Source organism: Dermacentor albipictus, chromosome 7 (genome assembly GCF_038994185.2).
Source record: "Dermacentor albipictus isolate Rhodes 1998 colony chromosome 7, USDA_Dalb.pri_finalv2, whole genome shotgun sequence".
Classification (NCBI taxonomy): domain Eukaryota; kingdom Metazoa; phylum Arthropoda; class Arachnida; order Ixodida; family Ixodidae; genus Dermacentor; species Dermacentor albipictus.
This window is the reverse complement of record NC_091827.1, coordinates 93955854-93978181: the sequence shown is the minus strand read 5'-3', so window position 1 is coordinate 93978181 and position 22328 is coordinate 93955854. Positions and strand designations below refer to the sequence as shown.

Genomic DNA, 22328 nt, shown 5'->3' with positions numbered 1-22328 from the left:
GGTGTGCGACGCGAAGCTGAATATCCTGGAATTTGACCCACGGTTTCCGGGATTGTGCCACGATTTTGCATCCTAGCAAACTTTAAGAAAGCGTGATTTGCTAGAAATGTGTTGTGACTGCAGCAGTACCTAATGAACCTGCAGCGACTATCGAGAGAAACAAGTCTCTCTTAAAAGGCAGATATTTGTACCAGCATGTATACAACAGCTGACATGTTATGCTGTTTATTTATTAATTTCAATACACTGAATGCCACGTGGAGCGCTACAGGCAGGGGTGGAATTCTACAGAACACGTCGAAATGGCAGTTTTCAAGTATGGTGGAAAAGGGTTGGTGACAATGGACTCGGGGACCTGGTCCCTGGTCACTGTCCTTGGAACAAAGGAATAAGCGTGTGCGTGAAACTTTTGGCATCGACGTTAGTGATCGGTGTAGTATATATTGTAGAATGGTGCAAGTTGCGCTATTTTGCTTTGTGTCGCAATGTGTGCGATTTTTTTTGTTGCAGCGACATGTGGTGCTGGAGTGATTAGAAAGGATCAAACGGGTAGCTCGATTTTGGGTACCTTCATGAGAAGAGGTACGAAAGGTAGAGCAAGGATCCCAGATACTGGCAGCATATTCGAGAGTAGACCTCAGAAGTGTTTTATAAAATAACACTTCTGAAGAGAGAACAGCTAATAAGTTTTAGTGGAAGATGTACATTTAGGGAGGGGCAAATGGGATAAACGGAGCAGAAAACCACGAGTATGAAATAAATATTACATGTCCAACTTAATCTGAGAATGAGATTTGCAGCCAAGACAACAGGTGAAATAGGGCTTTTCTTTAAAATGAGTTGAACTTTCTTTACAACTTTCCGGGAAGGTCAATGTTTGATAGATATTGCAACAATAAATCCAAGACCCGCTCCTGTTGTAAAAGGGCCCTGGCGTAGACTGTGTTCTTGCATTGTGCCTTAATGTATCCATTTCGTTCACTGACACGCAACACTTTACAGGGGACTCTGGGTACCCGCTAGCGCCATGGATCATGACTCCTGTGCCTGGTCACCCAAATCGCCTCACGGCAGAGGGGCGCTATAATGAGGCACACGCATCAATGCGAAATGCCATTGAGCGGTACATAGGAGTCGTCAAGAGCCGCTTCCGATGCCTGCAGAGGTATCGGGTGCTCCACTACTCGCCTCAGAAAGCAGCCACTATTGTTGCAGCTTGTGCAGCACTGCATAACCTCTGCCTTGCACCAGGCGTGCCTCTGCCAGACGACCCAGATGACGACGGTGCACATGACGACAGCGCACAGGGGCCAGCCCAGGCACAAGTGCCGCTTCAAGTACAGGTGCCACCGCAGGCGCACCCTGTGCAGCCTTCTCGAGCGTTGTTTCAAAGAGGCCGTGCGGTGCGCGAATCCATAGTTGGTGTGTTTCGGCTGCCCAGAAATTTGCGCATTGCCTACCTGCAAAGTGTGCGCCGGCGCATTCGCTGGCAAATGAGGCGGAGACATGTGCTGGTGTAGCATGTTTTATTTTTCTTTTCATGAAGTAAATAGGCCGTGCACTTCAACATAACACATTGCGTGTGCTCACATGTGGCTAATCGTAGTATGCTGCATACTGCGGTAGTGAAAAGCACATGATTTGTCTATGTTGAGCATGACAGATATACATGCAGTGACAAATAACCATGTGCCATTATGTTACTCCTTTGCTTTGTTCACTGTGCTTTTGAATATTGTCTCGCCAGGGAATTTTCTTTAAATAAAGGTTATTTCCAAGGTGAATGGCAACCAATCTTGCATCGTTGAATATTGCTTTGCGATGCCTATTTTACTGTGCAGTATGCATTGTTCCAAAGTTGAAGGTGTCTGTTCATGTGTGACACACAAGCACAGCACAAGTTACACAGCAACTGAAATGTCGTTCAGAGCAATCTGTATAGCACATATTTAAACGTATAGCAACAAACGAGACATGCCAAGCACTTTTTGGAGCAGGATTTCTTTACATAGCAGACACTCATGCTTACTACTGCTTTGTTTAAACTCAAGAGTTGCTTCAACATTGCATTTCTTGCACGCATGATTTCACATAATGCTCGTAATTGCTGCTTAACAAGGTGCAACTACGCTATAACACAATATAAACTAAATGACAATGAAACATTTCTTTATTTTATTAATTGGGTACCTGCTTCGCCATTCAGGCATTACAGCAGGGAGGGTACAACTCATATAAATGAACAGTCAAAATTACATTCATAAAGCATGGAAGAAATCATCATTTGAACAAATACAGACAGTGTCAGGTGGTAGAGTATTTCAATCCCTTATAGTACGAACATAGAAAGAGTAGCGGAAAGCGTCGCTTTTAACCCTCTATTGCATGGCGTCCCATATTTGGCACATACCAGTTACCATTCTTTTTCGCGGTTGTGAGATTCCCAGTTGAGAATGTGATACCATCAGAGTAAATCTCATAGTTATGTGCACTTATTATGGGCAAGTGCTGCCATCTCTTGAGCGATACGTAAAACAGAGGTGAAGTAGATTTGGGGATGCGACGTGAAACTCGGAGGGGGCAAACACGAGCAATTGTTTTTTTTTTCTCTGAAAATTTCGACCGCAGAAACATAGAAAAATTATTTTGGCATATTTTTTGGTCTCGTCAATTCAAGGCAGTTACTAGTTTTCTCAATTTTGCCTGCAACTACAGCAGAGAAGCCGAAATCGGTGTGTGCCATATTTGGCACAGTATGAAGTTGAAATACAAAATATGGTAACGTGCTGCCATCTGTTCAATAGCCCGAAGTTGCAGGTCACTCTATCACAAGATGGAATTTTGACGATCGGTACGGTAAGGGCGAATCGTCTACCAAACAGCCGCCTGAAAAGCGAACAGGAACTGAAATGTAAAGGACGTGGTGCTTCAGAGGCACTCACAAGCGCGATAGATGACGTGGAGTTATCGTGTGTGCGTTGATACGATAACCGCGCCGTGACATTTCTGTCGAGCTTTGTTGGGAAAGATCCAGTCCAAAAGACTAAGCGCTGGTTTACCTCCGCCTAGGTGTTTCGCGAAATTGATTGCCCCAGCGTAGTAAAGGTCCATAACGGCCACATGGGTGGTGTTGACCTGCATGCTGCACTCACTGTTTGGACTTTACTGCATACATATCAGAGGTCGAAGAAATGGCACTTTCGAATTTTTACGCCTATGCTAGACTTATTGGTAGTAACAGCATGGGTATTGTACAAGAGGGTGCAGGAGCAGCTTAGGAGGAGACAAGTACTACCGCTGGCTCATTTAAAAGCAGATATTGCAGAATGCCTTACCTCGCATAACAAGTGCCTACCCAACTAGCGACCAGGAAGGACTTCTAGTCGGGACATCGAATTCCAGATTCAAGTCAAAAAAGCACAAGGACCAGCGGCCGCAATGCCACCCAAAGACGACCGATCTGAGCAAGTCGGCCACTGGCCAGAATTTGACGAGAAGAAACAAATATGTAAGCGGCCACCTTGCACAAACAAGTCGTTGGTAAGATAGAGGAAGTGCAACACTCATCTGTGCCTGAACGTTTCATTTCATTCCCCACATCGCACTAAAAAGACCACCGTCTGTGAAGCTTTGTTTTCCGCCCCTGGCAGCAAGAGCGCTCAGCCATCTTCATGGTGTGCCATAATTGGCACAAAGCTTTATCTTTATTATTACAGTCGTGTTTGTTCATTCAATCAATAATGAAAGCTGAAAAAATGACTTTTCATAATTCATGCAATAGAGGGTCAAAAGGAATCTCGCATATTTTTAATTTGTGATCTCGCTTTTGAAAAACATGTGGGCGGCTCAAAATACGATTACCTGGCTATCCCCGCATTAGAGTGGTATATGTTATGAAGAAATTTTAATCTGAGGTTTCGGCAACGGTGTTCAAGAAGATGCCAATTTAATGCTTTTTTGCTTTCTGTCGTGCTAAGCATCCTGTCATAATTGCCAAGGACAAACCGAACTGCCCTGTTCTGCACTTTTTCTCGTTTATCTACAAGTTCTGTAGTATATAGATCCCAGCAAACAAACGCATACTCTAGTGTACTGCGCATATGTGTGAAATACAGTTGCTCCCTAAGTTTCTGTGGCAAGCTACTAAAGTTACGTTTCAAGAAACCTAATGCACTGACAGCCTTGTTCCTAACATGAGTAACGTGTCTGTTCCACCTTAGATCAGCAGAAAAAGAATACACCTAAGTATTTATATTCTGACACTTGTTCAAGAGTAGCATTATTTATAGCGTTACGATTGCTGTCATATGAGCGCTTCCCGGTAAAGGTGACGTGGACACTCTTTTTCTCATTCAGTGACATTTTCCATTTTTCACGCCATGTGGCAATCAAATCCAAATCATGTTGTAGTGCTTGTTGGTCAGATTCGCTGTTGATGACCTTATATACTATACAGTCATCTGCAAACATTCTAAATATTTATTTATTTATTTACGTGTACCTTACAGGCCTTCGAGAAGGCATAGTGTAAGGGGGAAATACGGTTACATATTAGTATGGAATCGGGAAAGAAATAAACATCAGCATAATGAAAGGAGTGCACACAGAACATAGAAAATTAATACATTAGCAAATAAAATATGTAGAGCAATAACAATAAATGATAAACAACAACATAATAGCATAATAACATTGTAAACGTTTTTACATGTTATAGAGCAGTAAGTATTGTAAAAAAATTGGGAGCGCTGAAATTCTTTAACTTGTAGAAAAAAATGCAAGTAAATTACAAAAGACATGACGTGCTTAGACGGTTGAAACGGCATATTGATTGCTTAGCAGATTTCGAAATGCAGTGTGTTTAGATTGGCATGCAATGGTATCTGGTAGTGCGTTCCATAAACGGACCGCGCGGGGCAAAGTTGATAAATTAAAAGCGTCCCTTACAAAAAAAATTGTTGAAAGGTTATTGAAATATCATTGGTCAACGTCAACAAATGACCTTGAAAGATCATTGGCGAATTGTTGAAACATCATTGAGGAAATTGTTGACAAGTGTTGATAATTGGCCCGCGACATTTTGTCGAAACATCATTGTGGCCTCTCAATTTGAAAGATCGTTGGCATATCGTTGAAACTATGGTGTATTTCACTCTTGAAAGCCCATTGAAGCAGTGTTGAAGATGTGTTGTTTGTCAATGTTGAAAGCCCATTGAGGTATTGTTGAAATGTGTTGTTTGTCAATGTTGAAAGCCCATTGAAGCATTGTTGAAGCTCAAAATTGAAAGCCCATTGAGGTATTGTTGAAATGTGTTGTTTGTCAATGTTGACAGCCCATTGAAGCATTGTTGCAAATGTGTTGAGCCTTAAAATTGAAAGCCCATTGAGGTATTGTTGAAATGTGTTGTTTGTCAATGTTGACAGCCCATTGAAGCATTGTTGCAGATGTGTTGAGCCTCAAAATTGAAAGCCCATGGCGGTATTGTTGAAATGTGTAGTTCGTCAATATTGAAAGCCCATGGAAGCATTGTTGCAGATCTGTTGAACATCAACACAAATTACGTTGAAAGCCCTTTATGCCCCACTGGGTATTTAGCAGTTTAAACCTGCACTTACCTTAAAATACTGCTTAGCTATGTTGCATATAATTACCTTTGATGTCACGGTGGTATGTCTGCTGTGAGAGGATAAGGATAAAATTTAAATACAGGCATTTTGTACCGCAGACCTCTGTCACCCTGGGCTCAAAAGCATGCTCCTAGATTGCCTGTAATAAACCATATTGTAAAACTGCTAGCAGTACTGTTATGCCACTTTTTTCAATTGTCAGAGTGAATGGTCCTCCGAAAAATCAAGAGTGCTGAACTGATGCAGACAAAAACCATTTTTCTAGGTGAACTGTTTATTTGTAAACATCTGTGTAAATGTACAACCATTTATAGTTTGAGATCAGAAACTTCTTAAAAACTATTGCACAGTACAAACTTCCTGCAGCTTGACACCATAACAAAATTGAATACTGAAGATGTAGTCAGTGTGGTTCTCAAGTAAAACACATTTCCCAAAAGAAATAAATTTTAAAAAATAAATGCCTAAATAAATAAATGTACAAGCAGACTGACATGACTGTAAATAAGAACACTCAAAAAAGGTACTTGCTTTCTCCATTAGGTAGCCAGTGGTACTATAACCATGGCACAATTTGCTTGTGCCCACAGCACTCAACTGAGACCTGATATGCAGGGTGGTTATCTTTAAGTTTTATGGAACTTATTGAAGACTGACTGTTGCAGCTAACATAATTCTAGATACAGAGTGGCAAACATTACTTGCATGAGAAACAAGACACCATAATCAGCTGATTAACAAAAACTCAGTTCCTAATAAAGTTTTTACAAATTGTAGCCGGTAATTTTACAAGGTGTATGCACTTAGAATGAATTTCCAGAATGACACTAGTAACGAGACACATGCCATCAAACTGGCTGTAGAAATGCACTGCTATGCATCGAAGCACAAAAGTAACCGGAATGCCCATGTATTTCTCTCACATTTATGGAAAAATATCGAAACTGGTGTCATCCTGGAAATTAATTTCAAGTGAATGTCTTGCAAACTCACTGGCTACAATTTGCAAACTGAAATATGTGTTGTGATGCTATAAGTGAATTAATAAATTTATGACAATCAGTTTAATGTTTCCATTTCTTGTGCTAGTAATGTCCACCTCTGAATAATCCAGCTCAAGAACAAGAATTATGCTACCTGGCAGACAACTTAAATATCTGTAAAACTGAAAAAGGATCACTGTACAATCCTTATTTGTTGGTTGAATGGTGTGTGCCAATTTCAGTAAACCTTGCATACTTTTGAAACATGGCAATCACAATAAGTGATGCCTATGGGAGCAGTTTATTATGCCGCATTGCTGTTGCATGATCCAGTTGTGTTTTCTGCCATGATAACGTTCCTGCGCAGGTAATTCCATATCAAGCGACTTATTCATATTAACTGCTTCAGATTTTCATATGAAACAAAGACAGCTATTAGTGATGTGCTGGAATACAGCAAAGTTACTCCTTGTGCGAGTTCCATTTCAATTTTATTCACTGCCACAAAAAATAACGAAAGAATTCAGAAGATATGGTTTTATGCAAACATGAAAGGCACATCATTGCCATTACTGGAGATGTTTCGTTGCATATTAAATTTAAGCCGACTTATACCTATTAATTTTACTCATGTATTTTAGATAGCAATAAACCATTTTTACAAAGTTATGTAAAATGCCGTTCTTACTGAACTCTGGAAATGGCACAGATGCACTTGCATCTGTGGTATGCAATTCCATGCCGAATCGACAAGCATTTTTTTGACACCGCACATATATCTGAAACATTGCCTTAAGTTTACTAGAGTTCAAAGCTCGTTACCCACTTTTATTTATTTTTGCCAGATATTTTGTAGCATTTTAGGTGACAGTTTAGTTTTCCTGTTCAGCTGAGCTAGAGGCATCAAATGTCCTCTAGCTTTTTATTTTTTTTCAAATGCTTCAAATACTTTTTTTTCAAATGCACATTGTATTGATCGAGGCCTTCAAATGGTGTGCGTGGAAATACGGTGAAGTGATGCAACTGCCAAAATAGCCAATTTTTCAAATATTTGAATACTTCAATTGCTTTTGGCACCGGCAAAAATGAGTCAAATTGCAATCCGTTAGTTTTTTTTTTCGTAAGAAAAAATTCACAGGACAGAAATTAATTACAGAATGGTAGCCCAGGTGACATAGTATAGCAGAAAAATATATGAAGCTCTGAAGGTTCAGCTGATCGCCTGTAAAAAAAAAAATTCTAATCTTTTGCAAGAAGCTTCATGCTCAAGGAAAAAACAGCCTTCGTAGTTGGCGAAAAAATGTGATACATTATTGGATGGCTCTACATGTCTGCTATGCATGTGTGAAGTTAAAAAAGGCATTTTTAAATGCGAGAAATTCTTTTTTGAAATTTTGTAAGCACCGACTTTTCTCTGATGTGCGCACAGCTTGCTGGCCGGGAATGCAGACGACAAAGCTGGCTTCGTATGCACAGATGACAGAGAAGCGGTGTTAGGGTCTGCATTTTATTGCTAAGGGACACATGCTCTAACGCAACGAGGCTTGTGTTTGGTGTGGGCCAGGTAAACCATACAGCCATTGCACATAAAATATCAATACGAGGTCTGTTAGAAGAGTATCCGACCTTTGGCTGAAGAAAAAAAACTGGCATAACTGAAGTGTTGGGAACCTAATCACCCTCAAAGTAGTCTCCTTGGGAATCCAGCCACTTCTCCCAGCGGTGCTGCAATTGTTAGAAGCACTCCGAGAAGGCCTCTTTCCGAATGGACTTTAGCTCAGCTGTCGTTGCAGCCATAATGTCTTCTCTTGTCTGAAATCACGCTTGTTTCAATGGCCCCTTGATTTTGGGAAACAGCCAGAAGTTGCAGGCCGCCATATCAGGAGAGCAAGGAGCCTGTCGAACTACAGGAGTCTGGTTTTTCGCCAAAAAAGTCTGAATCAAGTGCGAGAAAAACATTGTCGTATGGATGTGCCAATTTCCTGTTGACAACTTCGGTATCTTGCTCCATACAGCATCACATAGGCCATGGAGGACATCCCTGTAGTAGTCTTTAGTGATTGTTTGACCCTGTGGTGTGTATCCGTGGTGTACCACACCGCGGAAGTCAAAGAAAGCAGTCAGCAACACTTTGACGTTGCTGCACACTTAGCGGTCTTTGGTTGGCGACGTGGAATGCTTCCACTGTAACGACTGGGATTTGGTTTCCAGGTCGTAAACATACACCCAAGACTTGTCACAAGTGATTATGGTGTTCATGAAATTGGGGTCACTGTTTGTGGAATCCAGCATGTCTGAGACTTCAACACGAAGTTGCTTTTGCTCCACCATGAGCAGCTTGTGAACGAATTTTGGCGCAACTCTCTTCATGGCCAAATCTTCGGTGATAATGGAATGTGGATAAAATGTGCTGATGCCCACCTCTTCCGCAATTTCTTGGATAGTTACACGACGGTCCCGCATCACCACGGGGTTCACTTCGGCAATGACCTGGTCATTTCGGCATGTTGATGGCCGACTGTAGCGTGGCTCGCTTTCCACCGATGTGTGGCCGTCTTTAAACTGGTTGTACCACTCCTTAATCTGTGTGCTGCTCATAGCACAGTCACCGAAAGCACTCTGAATCTTCCAGATGGTTTCCACTTGGCTGTCGCCCAGTTTCTGTCAAAATTTGATGCAGTAGCACTGCTCCAGTCACTCTGCCATTTTCCTTGCAATAAAAAACCGACGAGAGCACTGTACTACCTCATTCAAACGCTGCGTCCCAGCAATTCACGCTATTGGCGGGTGCGAAAAAATTCATGCATGCGCACAAAGGTTCAAGGGCGGCTGATGAAAATGCGCTTGTTTCATATTCATCAGGTGTTCGCAAAAAAAGGTCGAATACTTTTCTAACAGACCTCGTACGTAATAAATATGTGAGGGAATCCTGCAGTGCTAAAAGATATGTTTCATGCAGTTTAGAAAAAGAAATATCAGCTATTATGTAGACAGTAAATCTATAAAGAGCACTGATATTGTTCATACAAAGCATCCTAAAGGGCATGTCGCATTGCAATGCAACATAGAGGGAGCAGGACACTTTGTGCCCTGCTCCCTGAAGCCCAATGATGATGCAAGTAGAAAACACCTTCATAATTAAGACTGAAAACCTACATGAGTATGAACAAATTCTTGTGGTGTTGTTTGCTACCACTCTTTCAGAGCTGGAACATGCTCATCTATAAAAGTCATATGTGCCATGTTCAGTCTGATGTGGTCAGACACCATTGGCGACCACTTTTTGCGTTCATGTTAAAAAAATACGAGCTGAGACTGCAGCAGCAGCGCTTGACGTCACCTGCCTTCGTAATGATAAAAAAGGCAAGTCAGTTTGTTGAGTAGTTCTTGTGGCTACTATATTAACAACCTTTCCTTGCTAGATGACATGGCTTCATATCTTTATGCTATATTTATGCTGTATGTGTGATCCACAAAGGAACATTATAAAAAATACCTTATCGCACTTAAAGAATAATCACTTTTTGTTACTTGTCACATGCATAGCAGACATGTACGGCTGTGTAATGATGGGTGACATACTTTTGTGCCAACCACCAAAGCTAATTTTTTACCTTCAACACGAAGCTTGCAAAAAATTTCAACGTTAGTTTTTTTAGCTGATCAACTGAACCTCCAAGGCTTGAAATATTTTGCTGCTATCCCAAGTCAACCAGTCTGATTTTATATTCATTTTGTGCCTTCTGTATTTCTCTACGTTAGAAGAAAATTCAAACTTTGCAAATTTGGGCAGTCACACCACTTCAGTCTCTTGACATGAACACCACCTGAATATCTGGATCATACAATTTCCCTTTCAGAAGAAACGTGTATCTGGCTTCTAGCTTAGCTGGGCAAGAACAATAAAGTTTTGCCAAAATTCAAAAAAATTTTTGTGAAGGAAAATAAATGGGGAGCAAGAGTTCGGAGCTTCAACTATATCTGTGATGGCCAAAAAAACGCTGGTTGGTTGCCCTGGAATTACTTAAGAGTATGTATGAAAGCAAATTTTCTCAAAAATTTTCTCGTTGTACCTACTCAAAATCAAGCAAACTTGAAATGGTTTGCCATAATGGAACAGTTCTTGAGATAATTGTTGGGTGGTTTGGCATGAAATGACTTAAGCTACTTAAAAAATATATTAATAAGGAAACACTATCCTTACTGGAACCATATCAAAAACTAACATAAAAATGTAATGAACTATAACAAAGCGCAGCACTTGTATTCTGGATTGAGCAATCCAATGTGGGCTTCTCAGGAGACTAGCATAATTAACATAAATAAAATTAACATAAAAATGTCAAGGCATAGGAAGGCACAACATTTGTATGCTCATTTGAGAAATCCAAATTGGGGCCTTCAGGAGACTAACAAAAACATAAAAATGTCGAGAGTTACAAAAGCACAACACTTGTGTTTTGGTTTGAGCTGTCCAACTTGGGCTCTTCAGAGGTGAAGGGGCAGGGGTAGTTGCTTCAGGGGCAGGGTCCCATGCGAGAAGCGAGGCCAGAGTTCTTTACATAGGGCATGTTGGTACCAGGAAATTTGCGACGCGTGAAGCCTGCAAAAACAAGCAAGAACAAGTTTTAAAAAGCAACTTCCACATGCAAAAGAATGGCATGCAATATGCCCTAGTTACAATGAAATTGATTTATGTATTTGTGTTGCTTTATTCCAATTTTCCATGGGTACAGCTTTACAGCATGACCATTTAAATTTATTTAGTGTGGCACAGGACTCCACTAAGTGTCAAATGCAGGAAAGGGCAAAGAGGAACAAAACACTGTAGCAATATAACTTTATGAATATCTTCAATGTCAAAGATGTGAACTTTGCTTGCCGAGAAACAAAATGGTGAAAAAAATTCATGTCGTTCATAAATAAACCTGAACTGACAACAAAAATTATTTCTTGTAAGTTTCATAATTAAAATGTGCAGCACTTCACTGTGCTTTTCCATGCTCCAAATACAATAGTGTCATGTCACTAGAATTCAGTGTAGCTTCATTTGATGTTAGGTTTCCTGAGTTCACATGCAATCGGAACGTACTTCTCGCCTTACAATGACTTAGGACTTTCTACATTAAAGAAGACACTGCTTACAGCGAAGTATGTTTTCTGCCTCAACGACTGAATTACTGTTATAATGAGGATTCCGTGTAGTTGTGCGCCAAACTGCTTAGCATGACACATGCAGAATGTGATAGATACGAAGAAATGCTGTCTTTTAAGAGCAATATGCCATAGGACTGACTTCTTTAACCCTTTTAGGGTTCACTGCCATACATCTGTCACTGTGATGGAACGTTCTGAAAAAATTTGCCTTTTCAGAACAAAGTGTTGCCTAGCCTCCCACTGGAGGTGCTGCAACGTTCTGAGACTTCTAGAAAATATTCTTATAGTGCTGTCACTCCTTGGGTTTCTCCCAAACTGATTTTTCACTTAGCTCCTTGGTGTCTGTCATTGCACTAATTTGGGAGTGCTGCCACAAGTTTTCGTAAGTTTCATTACAGAAAAAATTATGCTGCTTTATCCTGCATAAAAAAATAAAACATGTAAAACTGCAAATACTGAAATGGTATTGCCACTTTATTGTTATTTTAAAAAATTATTTACCAGTTTATTTTCTCGGAAAGTCGCCCTGAAGAACTTAAATCTGCAATAACAATATTAAGGATGCGCGAAAAGTGATTTTTGAGACTGAACCGAATAATGCCAGAAGCAAATCAAATATTGGATTGCTTCTGAATAATGAACAGCTGATATCACAATTAATGTAAGATGAGGTTCACATACTAGTATTCTTAAAGTTAGCAAGTTTCTGTCATTGTTATGTTATGAAGAGCTGTTTATAAAAGCACAAATGGAGCAGCAAAATGTTTCTTCACATGCACAGGACTTTTCAGTAAGCATGAATGATTGCTGTACAGCCTCTAAAGTACAGCTACTTTAGTAACGTAGCCTGGTCTGCTATTCTTACAAGTTCTTACGTTTTACGTCTATGTTGTTGGAGGTGAAAATTTACCGTACTTTGGCTCAAATCTCATGTTTTATTGGTGTTTCAAAATATTAGAATAATACTCAACATTTACAAATAGTGACCATTCAAAGACTAAATTGAATAGGACACTATTCAAGTCGAAAGTTTTGAGTATGTGCACACCACAAAAGATATATAACTCCTAAATTAGAGGCATATTTCTCCCCAAAATGTGATCCTCAATGGGCTAAACAAGAGCGACAGAAAAGCCCATTCATCTTTTTGATAAATTTAAGCCCATAATCTACTTGGCAATGGCTCATAACCATGTTAACAGGTAGGTGAAGTAAGGAAGCAGGAAACAATTCTAACAATTTCAGAATGGGAGTAGTGGACATGTCCGATGGTCTGTAAGAAGCTTTATACATTAGGCCCCAAGAGCCTATTCTCCATTTATTGAAGTATATGGGGAAAAGCCACATAAATATTTTTTTCATATCTTAGAATACAAAGTGATAAAGTGCATGTTAATAAATACGAGTCATAGGTTAGGTGCTTAGAATAAGTAAGCATCCACTAAACATAGTACTGTTGACTGTGAAGCTGGCAACTCTGTCCCTGTTGTTTCTTTGATTGAAACTACCAAAAGAAAATTGCCACAACACTCAGGTTCCCTCCGCTGAAAGGTTGCTGTCTCGGATCACATGGACCTGCTTCAAGATAGGAGCAACTTTGATTTGATGTGGTCTGTTAAAATTGGTGAAACTACTGTTTCACATCTCAGAACATGGAGAGCTGTTTTGTTTTGATTTCTGCAATTTGGTGAACGTGCTCCTGCTCGAGCTGAGCAGTAACCACACTTGAGCATAGCTTCTCTGCAATTCATGTATTAACACTTTCAGGCTACTTAACCATGTCCTCCATGCCAACAGATTTGGAGCATGCTTCACAGACAACTATTCCTTGCAATGACAGCCCAGTAGCACTGCTAATGCACAAATGCAGCTCATTTTATTTGGTGGAGATGCTAAAAACTTTCGGCAGTGAAGGCAGCTTTTAAATTTGGAAGCATTTGAGTATGGCGGCATTAGGCACTTAAGATCATATGAACAGTCATTCCAAATGGTAGGCTATTGTATCACACAACTGCACACACAGGCTACATGAAAGTCGTTTGTTATGCCAATGGCAAGTTCATAAATTTAGAAAAGAAATGTGAATGTAAAAATGCAACCGGAAAGGATATATGGTACTTGCCTATAACAGCACTGACCCTGATGGGGTCAAGAGCCTCTGTTGCCCCTTGGTGTTATTTCCAAAGCCCAAATGGCCCATGAGCTCCTCCTCTGTGAACACATGGTGAAGCAAGGCCGTTGCAAACTTTCCTGGTCCACCATGGCAGGCCATGGTAAGCTGGGCCAGGATAACCTTCTCAATGTGTACTCTTACAGCATATGTGAACCTGCATGTTTAAGTAAATGTTAGCAAAACAGTTTTAAGCCTTTCAAGTACATTCACACAACAGCCCTACTGCAAATAAATTACAAAAGTACCTATTGCAAATCTAGAATGCTAAACTTGACTTCTTACAAGCTTCTGATGCTGTCTGGATGCCCCATGTTTCAGAAAAACAATCCAGCACAAACAAGAAAAATAAACCAAAGTATCCAAACATCTAGTACTTGAAAAAGGGGAGCACCAGCGAAACACAAATGACACGCACACAAGGAAACGGCATTAGACATGGACGGACATTGGGACAGACCAGCGTTCGTCCCTGTCTAACGCCTTTTCCATGTGTGCGCGTCCTTTGTTTTGCTGGTACCCCCCCTTTTCAAGTTCATCATGCACCCACTGGCCCAAGAGCTTGCGCTAATGCACATCTAGTACTATTTATTGTGATTACCATTCTTGGGATACTTCATATTTTCAGGTGTTTGTCTCGATTGTCCCATCCATTTGTGTGAATATGTAGCCATGGGGAGATTGGGCTGCTATGTTGAGGGAAGAGTTCAATACCAACCGTTGGAACAGCTTGGGTGACTGGGTATGCGACCCTAGGCATATGCCACTTTTCAATGAATCTCTTTCACGCTATCTTGAGCAGATGCTGCTGGTTGTGTTGGCAAGCAGCATTAGGAGCTCGAAGTGGGACATGATTGTCGATCATTACTAAGATTACCACTACACATCACGTTCGCTTGCTGTGCTCTACTGTATGAAATGTACATAAGCCGCAAGGACAGTAAATTAATTTAATTAAATTAAACCTCAATTAAATTAATCTACTCGCAAAGCACAGGCTGCACAAGATCACGGAGTGAACTCAGAAGTTTGTGGACAGTCAGTTGATGTCCATGTCAGGGACCTCTAGGGAGACTCGGTCATTTCCTCGATGTGCATCATCATGCCGTCACACATTGTATTACAATTCTGTCTCGTTGTACCACTAATAGTCATCACGTATCACAGAATTCAAAATATAAATAGACACTTATATCTACTGTTTATTTAATCTTTACGGAAAATACTTTGAGCATGAGTTTTTGCAGAGATCATGAATTCTACCGCTTAAAGGAGCACTAAAGTAAAATTAAATTAGTTAAATTTTGGCATTTTAAGTGCCAAAACGACAATCTGATGTTTAAGCTTGTTTCACATGCAAGCGATTCAGCGACTGGAGCGAACAGCGATGCGGCGCTGCAAAGCTTATCGCAAAGTTTCGTTTCATATGCATTGCCGCCGCCCATTTTCCGCTGCTGCGAATAGCAATGTTGCTGGCATAAAACACAGGACTTTCAGCCAGTTTCGGTAGTTTGCGACTACCAACATAAACATTGCTTTGTCCCTGCCTCTCAAATATTTATTTTATAAATACATATCCTGCGCTTAGCAATTTAACAATTCGTTGAAAAGCTCTCTTGGCATGTTGCCTGTACCACGCGTACCAAGTAAATAAACATCGTCCTATGCGCAGGCTTTCCAGCACTAATCCTCCGCTGGTCACGTGTCGAGGTAGGCCGTTCGGAAGCAGTGCTGCCGCTCTGCCGCAGCGATGAAATTCCAACTTGCCCGAACCTTGCCGCTCCCACCGCCGCTTGAAACTGATTTCTGCGGCGCGGCGGCAGGATTTGCAAGCATTTTCGCTTGCATGTGAAACAGGCTTTAGGCACGCCATAGTGGGGAACTCTGGATTAATTTTTACCAAATCAGGCTGCAAGGTACATGGGCAGTTTTGTATTTCACCTCCATCAAAATGCGGTTGTTTGATCATGTGACCTCATGCCTAGTGGCGCTGTGCCAACACCCCTAAGCAACTATGGCAAGAAAGCACTAAAGAGAAAAATTATTTTAGATGTATCTGTAAGTGACCTTCCTACAATTCAAGAGATTCACTCGTACCATGACAAGAGGCTGAGTAAATTGTAAAAGCAGCAAGAGGAAAGATTGGTGGCAGTGCTGCCTTGAAGTTACCACACCCGCTTGCTGTGACGTCATGGATTTTGATGTCTGTTCAGGTGCAGCAATTTTTTTTACAAATAAAGATGTTCTTCACTGTATTCCAAAAACTTAAAATAAAAACCGCCAGGAACTTTTACTGAAACAATACAACCCAAGTTTGTAAAAATACTTGAAATCCACGATGTGACAACGAGATGTCAGCACGAAGATTTTGGGGCGATACTCAGAAAATTGAACGTTGAGCTTTATTTTCTCTAATAATCAAGCAATTACCAAGAAATTTACAGAAGTAGATATTTAAAACGATGCTTTATTTTAAATTCATTTAAGGTGTAATTAGTGTCCCCTTAATACAAAACAAGGAATGCACTTAGCTGCGTAATAGGTTAACATGCATCACTGGTTCTCATTAAGGTAGGATTATCAGTATAGCAATGGACATGCACTGGCTGCTCCAGAGGGGAGCCCTGCCACTTCCCCTCAACCTCCTAATTTCCAATTTTTTTTTATGAGCAGTGATGCAATTTCTGTATCCTAACGAGGCATAATGCCAAGGAGATTCATGCCATGCTGGCTACAGTATGTGGTGACCGGCACTTCACACCGTCCAGCTCGGCATCAATCTTTTTGGAATTTGGCCCTTGAAATGCAGAAAGCTTTGATCACTGCTCGTTCTTCAGCCAACTTTCTCAAAGGGTGCTGCTGCTCTGGTTTGATACCTCTAGCAGTGCACTGCTGCATGACATAGGTAAAACTAGGAAGATGTGCACTCACGTAGACCACTAATGTCCACACTGTTTCTGAACACCCCTCTCATATCAGGCATATACCCTGAAGAAGGCACATTCTATCTTTAATATGTTCACAAGTGACACTGAAATTCACTCCCAGTCCCGGTGCAGTTGCAGTCTTTCAGCTGAGTGCTTAAAGGCACCATGTCTCCTAATGAAGGCACTCTGCACCAATTGATCACTGGAGCAAATGCCTTGCAGTTGCATCAGCAATGTTGTTTTTTCTGCTTCCTGCAACACATTTTCACGGCATCACTGTATTTGATCATGGTGACGTTACAGAATGGATGGCCAAAGAATTCACCTTTAGCATTCCAGCTTGGGTGTCTCTCAGCTCATTTTGAACCTGAAAAAAGATGTCAGTATTAAAATGTGAAGCCACAATGCAGCATAATCAACAATCAAAAGAGCTACATGGACCATTAGGCTGACATAAATAGATGGATACAAATGACTAGTCATTGAATACACTAAAGTGTGGCCGCTCTTGCCAATGGCAGTGTGAGCTTGTCAAATAATTTATTTCACATTCCTCTATTGTTTTAAAAATTATTTCCATGCATCTACTGAACTGTTATGGCCACATATTAAAGGATGCTCCTTCGTATAAAACCACAGTGTTGCATTCTTTTACTCCCCGTCTACCTGATGCTACTGAAGTTTTGCTTACTCTCAAAGAAAGAATTTCACAGAACTGCTCTTTCGACAATGCATTATTCCAAGCTTGTGGCAAAGCGTTGTCATTTAGTTCACAACTATGCGCTCCCCTTTCAATCTGTTCACTATTTAGTGCTCGGATTCAAAGCAAAAATAGCTTTTCGACATAACTAGCTACTTCTATGGTCACAAGAAACAATGCTAATTATTGATGTTTATGTTGCCGATAACGTATACATGCCGCCTCGAAACTCAGTGGGACGACAAGGCAGATATGCCAGGCATCTCGTTCCTCTACTGATTTTAAAATTTTGTTAAATCAATCACTTACTGAAGTGCGAAAAGCTGCAATTTCACGAAATTACATTATTTTGAATGTTGTAGGACCTGGAGTGCCATGAAATCTGCCTTCCCGTGAATGCTAAGAGCGCCTACGCGAAGCCGTTTGGGGCGAAGCACTCGATGGCGTCGAACGAAGATGAAAAAAGAAAGCTGAATGCGCGCGAACTGGTGGAAAACAAAACACACGCGGTTGGCAAGGCGTATAACTCGATGATTTCGCAGCACTTTGTGGCATCCCCCTCTATTGTATCTCACGTATCGCATAGAATCACATGTACACCCTTCAAATTCTTTATTATTATTGCGCGACAGCCTCCTCTGTGTTTTCCGATCGCGCGAACATCGGCCGCACGGCGTGTCAGATAGCAGCCTAGTCACTCGTTCCTGAAGGGAATTCAGCGCAACAGAATACACTTTCGCCGATCCCACCACCCCACGCCGCTACAAGCTCGCTCCCACGTCTTGTACTAGCGTGGCGCAAACTAAATATCTTCCGATTACAGTACAGATCGGATGGTTTCACGTCGCATTGTTTTGCGCTCATTAATAAGGCTAACTCAATCGGTGCTCGAATACCGTATCAGAAATCATGGCGTACAACATGCCCTGTTTTAGCTGGCACCACATAGCTGCCTTACGTCACCACAAGCGGAGTGTAAAGTTAAACCAGGACAAAGCTCCATGTTATATACCACGAATCTAGTGCTGTACAACCAATTCTGGCAACGGAAGGATAGTACTAGGAATGAAAACTAGAAAAGAGGCGCGCGGAAGACACGCACAAGCGCTGAAATCATTTCCGCGCTCCGTTCAACAAGGGGAATTCGAAACACTCAACTCACCCTTAATGTCGCTGAGTCCGAGGCGATCATGGCGCTCTTCGAGGCAACAAGCCCATAAAAAGCGAGCAGCACGCAGGAATATTCCAAAGATGTCACAGCGAAGCACACAAAGGACGCAGAAAACGCAGGAATCTCTCAAGCAAACAGCGTGCCGCCGGCGAAATGTGCCAAGCATGAACAGCCCAAACGCGCAATTATACGTGTACACTCATACAAATACAGGCTTATATTATCATAAATTGTACCATTTGATAACAAATTTTGTAATTTCATGTTAATACTGAACAATTGTTGCGATTTTCAAGTGTATGAAAGTTTTTTGCTTCGCTTCTTTGATGAACTACTTTCTTTGGCGCAGTAACGCAGTGCACCGGCCGGAGCTAATGGCATGCGCGGGAAAAGGCGCCAAATTCAAACGTCGCAAACGCCGTGCTAATGTTTGCGCGCACAGTTTTCGTCGTTTATATTTAAAAAAAAAAAAGTAATGCGTGCCGCAACCATGCGAACTGAACTATTGACCACAAAATTACAGAAACGTCGCTGTTTGTGCTTCTTATTTCGATGTCATGGCAAACTGCAGGCGGTCTGTCGTCCCATTCTTTAAACATTTGTGCGTGTGCTTCTGCGCTGCGCGAGTTGTCACAGAGAACGTATAGCAGCGCAGGTTGTGCTTGGTGGCCGAGCAGATTCCCAACACATTCGCCAGCACCCCGTCTAGGTCACAGAAAAGAATTTGGCCTCCATGTGAAATATGAGCACCATGTTGTACATATCCGCCAAGCTTTTCGTTTCGTTCTGTAGCGCGCTAACGGGTAACATCTAAGCGAAATTACTCTGTAGAAACGATGTTCACTCCTTTCTCCGCCGCACCCGCCGTGGTGGCATAGCGGCTGAGGTGTTGCGCTACTAACCCGAGTGCTTGGAATCTAATGCCGGCGGCGGCGGCTGCATTTCGATGGGGCTGAAATGCAAAAACGCCCGCGTACTGTGCGTTTAACCTGCACCAAATGTGGTGCAGGTTAAAGGACCCTAGATAGTCAAAATAAATATGGAGTTTCTTACTACGGTGCGGCTCATAATCAAAGCGTGGTTTTGGCCCGTCAAACCCCAGATTTGAATTTTGTTAACGTTCCCCGCCACCTTGACCATATTTAACATGGAGGCATGCAATGCCGTTTCCTAACACTCAGCCAGGGCACTGGCCCCTTATAATGGACGCCGATAGAAATGCAGGATGCGTCCAATCATCGGTTGTTTATCACTGCTTGTAGCGCCGTTTGTCTTCTCAAACTATATATATATATATATATATATATATATATATATATATATATATATATATATATATATATATATATATATATATACACATAGAGAGAGAGAGAGAGAGATATGCAGGGTGTTTCTGCTAACTTTAGGCCGAGTGTAAACTTTATGCCCTCTATGACGACGCGACTAAATGCATGTTGCTCCCTTTGGTAAGTAGCGTGTCGCGCTATTTCTATATATTGTTTAATTAGCTAATTAGTCAAGGACAATTAACCAACTTCTGAAGCAAGGAAGTTGCGAAGAAATTCCAATTAGAAAGTTGCAGAGCAGTTGGCAACACGTCCGAATAAACAGTTTCTGTCTTTTTATCTGTTAAGTATTAGTGTTTTTCAGCTTACTGCGCATGCTCGCGAAATACAAAAAGCACCACGTGACATGCCCGCCTGCGAGTCGTGATTGCACTGCTCCTAAGCCTTCTGCGCACAAACGAAAACATGCCATTTAACCGGTGTGAACACCCGTCTGCTTATCGCCATCATGAACCGCAGCGAGGGAAGCACGTCGCTGGCGTCAACACTACAGCCAACGCCTTCGTCACTGCCCTGTCGCCTTTTAAGCGGCAACACACCCTGCTCGATGGTATGCTCGTTTGGGAGCACTGCAAGCACGGCGCGCAAGCGGGTATGTCAGATGATATTTTTTGTATTTCTCGGGCAACCGCACTAAGCTGAAAAACACTAACACTTAATAGATAGAAAGTTAGAAATTGCCTAATCGGACGTTTTGCAAAGTGCTCTAGAACTTTCAAATTGGAATTTTTCGCCTAACTTTGTTCATTCAGAATGGCTATATAATTTTCTTGACTACTTAACTACTTAGGAAACATACAAGAATAGCGTGACACGTGCAAGAGTGAGCAACATGCATTTGGTCGTATCGTCTTATGGTGCATCGGCATATCTTTAAACTCTGCGTAAAGTTGGCTGAAACACGTGTATATACGTCTATGGTTCAAGTAACGTGAAACAACACCCTGTATTTATGCAATGGTGATCAAGTGATCAGTAAAGCAACATATACCGTATGTGCAAAAGACGCACACATACATATGTGCGTGTGTTTTTCACGTGTACTTCGAAACTCAATATTGCTCGTGACTCAGTGTTATTCAACAATAAGTTAACAGCATTTAGTCAACGACTTTATTGTTGGAAACTACTCAACAATGGTTCAATACTCAATACTTTTCAACCATCTGTCAAGAGAATTTAGTCAATGACTTTATTGTTGAAAATTACTCAACATTGGCTCAATAATACTCAATACTATTCAACAATATATCAACAGAATTTAGTCAACTACTTTATTGTTGGAAATTACTCAACAATGGCTCAATATTACTCAATACTATTCAACAATATATCAAGAGAATTTAGTCAACGACTTTAGTGTTGAAAACTACTCAACAATGGCTCAATAATACTCAATACTATTCAACACTATACCAACAGAATTTAGTCAACGACTTTTCTGTTGTGAACTGCCCAACAACTTTACTGTTGAATTATTGCTCAATGGTTTCATTAATTGTTGAGGTATTGTTGAAAGGCTATTGAGTCAACAGTTCGTCAACAATATGCCAACAACATTTCAACAGTCATTTTCATAAGGGGTGTGTGTTGCCATAAATTCGGGTGTAGCTGAACTGATTGTTCAGTCGTTGTGACGTCGAGGATGCTTTCTCCGAGTTACGTAATCCAGACGTAACAGCCAAAAGGAACCGCTACAGAATACGGCCCCAGCATCACAATCGTTCGGAATAAGAGTTATCATTTGGAAGGTTTGGGTGCGAGCTAGGTGGTATGGGTCATTCATTTTAAACAGCGCCAACAATATATATATACACACACAAACACACACGGACAAGGAAGAGCACAGGACCAGCGCTGGTACTGTGCTCTTCTTTGTCCGTGTGTTTTTTCCTTAACACTGTTCATATTGCCTTCATTCCTTTTCTTGGAAAGTCGATTGGTTCACCTGGGGCTGGTGCAGCTTTTAAAAGAAACACGCTTATTCCGGACGGGAGTTTTCACTTTTTCAATTAGTGCATTAGAATATTTGATAATTTTTGCCTTACATGTATGTCTTTTTATATATATGTCTATGTACCCTCAGATTTACCTAGAAGTTCATTGGCCATCTGCATCTCGTCGCGCTACGCAGTCAATAAACCTAGTATATTTCCCTATAATATTGTTTTCTTTTATCATTGTCCCTGATCGACATTCGACCAAAAAGAAGAGCGCGTAAAATGACACAATATCAATAAAAT

General features: G+C 41.2%; 1 long non-coding RNA gene across 1 annotated transcript; it reads right to left on the bottom strand.

Moving 5' to 3' along the window:
* Positions 1–4878: 4878 nt before the first annotated feature.
* Positions 4879–18878, bottom strand: LOC135913273 (uncharacterized). The gene is made up of 4 exons (XR_010567938.2): positions 18728–18878; positions 17191–17232; positions 13891–14095; positions 4879–11214 (listed from the first exon to the last, which is right to left on the bottom strand). It is a non-coding gene; the product is annotated as an uncharacterized lncRNA (long non-coding RNA).
* Between the last annotated feature and the right edge of the window lie 3450 nt (positions 18879–22328).